Consider the following 2350-nt stretch of genomic DNA (forward strand, 5'->3'; position numbering starts at 1 on the left):
TCTGAAGGCTATGAGTATGATCTCGTCGAGAGGCTAAGATTCTAATGACCTAGCTCTAGACTTACGGTGAATCTATCTGTTGTGGTTGTGTCCCGGCAGATCCTCTCCTGGCCCTTATATTGCAGGCCCGGTCTCGAGAGTTCTGTCCGAGTACGACTAGGTTACAAAGAGTTCGACTTCTAATCTTTCCTTGTTAACATCTTCTTTCCTTGTTCGTCAAGAATCCTTCTTCGGGTGAATTCCCTTCTTTGGAACCGACGTATTGGCCCACCTTGGTCGGTGGGTGATCTTCATGGTCCCCTGGTTGGGCCATAGGAGGTAGCATAATGCTGGTTACCCGAAGGGTAATGCCCACATCAAATCTTGTATTAAAAATTAACAGAGCATAACATTAAGTACTTTGACATGATGTTTCAATATCAAATATGCTACCTTGAGCAAACAAGATTATCACTTTTGTCACATGATAATAGATCATGAATTTATTATCACTATTCAATCACTAAAACCATGGTACTCCATCTAATACACACATCTCCCCACATATGTTCGTGCATACAAGTTGGATCAGAACAAGTACTTAAGAACGAGGCACATAATATGCATTTATCAATACATCTTATACATACTAGATTCCAATCTCATATCACAATATGATAGAATAAAGATCCACCATATAGGAATTACATGTATGACCATAATCATGTTGGGCAGCTCATATGGTACTAAGATCTATGAAGAAAAAAAGAGAACTAGATCAAGCTACAGCCACAAACCCATAGTCCAGAGGTGGACTCCCCCCCCCCCCCCCCTTCATCATGGTGTTGATGTGGAAGGCGTTGGAGAAGGTGGAGATCCCTCTGGCGGCGGCTCCGGCGGAGTTTCCCTCCAATCTTGCATGCTATAGCCTCTATTTTCGTGTTTCGATGTTTCTGCGGCGCTCTCCTCGAGGAAACCCTAGGGGGCATATATATAGGGGATTTTAGGTCAAACGGAGTCGGCTAGGGCAAGATTGAAGCGACTCGGACGGTCCATGGAGAAATGAGCATGGGTGGCACCCCCTTTACTAAGAGTAGCCACCATGTCTCGTTTGGGCCTCATGCCCTCCCTCGTCAGGTCCAGGTGCTCTAGGCCTCCAGCTGCTTCTCGTGGTGAAATATTGACATCCCCGAAATTCTAGCTCAATTTGACTCTGTATAGGTCCTTGAAAGTGGAAAATCCATAAAACAAGGTTTTCCTGTTCTGCAGAGTTATAATCCAAATAAAGAGGATCATTGGTAAATCCCCACAAATCAATATAAAATATGGATATAACATCATATATGTTGCAAATATGTGTCAATAAAGTGCAAAGTTCATGTATGCATTTTACATGCATCAACGACGTGAAGCTCTGCTATATATCTGTTGTCATCGGGTGACATGGTTTGGTCCATGGTGAAGTCAAAGGCGGAGAATGTCATAGAAGCCATGATTTGAGAACTAGTAATGGTGGTTCGAGTCTTTGCGGCGATGAGTAATTTGCTTGGTGTTTTGGGTTTCGTAGCAGCGGTATGCAAGTGGGGGCGACAACACAAATGAAGTTAAAAGTCTTACCTTTGATGGTGAAAATCCAAGGTCTGCCCTTAATGGTTGTGCCTGACAATGGTCTTGTTGAAGGCATTGTTTTGAGAGCAGCGACTATCTTTAGGGTGAAAACCTAAGATCATTGATAGGACGACAACAACGACACTTGTGCACTATTTCCTTCTTAGATGCATCTCTTTTGAAGGACCTAGATTTCATGTGGTGTTTGTGCTGCTGCTGGCAATTTTTAGCTTCTTCTTCTTTTTTGGTTGTGTGCATCGGTGCTGCCATTAGGGTACTGCATGGTTACATTCGCTGAATGTAATTTGTATCTTCACGATATTAAAATATTTTCTTTATAGAAAAAAGTATCTTGGTGCATTTGTGATGTTGCTTTAATTAAACTCACTCGAAAATTACCTAGTGTACTCCGTACTTCTAGATTTATCCTAGGTCAAGCTTTTCAACTTTTGATTAATTTTATAGAAAAGTAGCAACATATATGAAATTGAAGTGGTATAATATGAAACTACACTTCAACATAGATCTAGTGATACTAGATTTCCCTATTAAATCGGATAAAATCTGACTTATAATAAAAATAGAAGTATACTTATTCGCAGATGGAAAAGTACATATTTCATATGCATGCGATTAATGGATGGTCCAGATATTCATTGCGGATATGCTTTGGACAAGCTGGTCAAACTAGGTGCTGGCTGGCCCTTCGTGTCTATTGCTTGCTGAGTAGTAGTGAATAGCTGGCCATGTTTATCTCCTCGGG

This window comes from Lolium rigidum, chromosome 4 (assembly GCF_022539505.1).
Source record: "Lolium rigidum isolate FL_2022 chromosome 4, APGP_CSIRO_Lrig_0.1, whole genome shotgun sequence".
NCBI lineage: Eukaryota > Viridiplantae > Streptophyta > Magnoliopsida > Poales > Poaceae > Lolium > Lolium rigidum.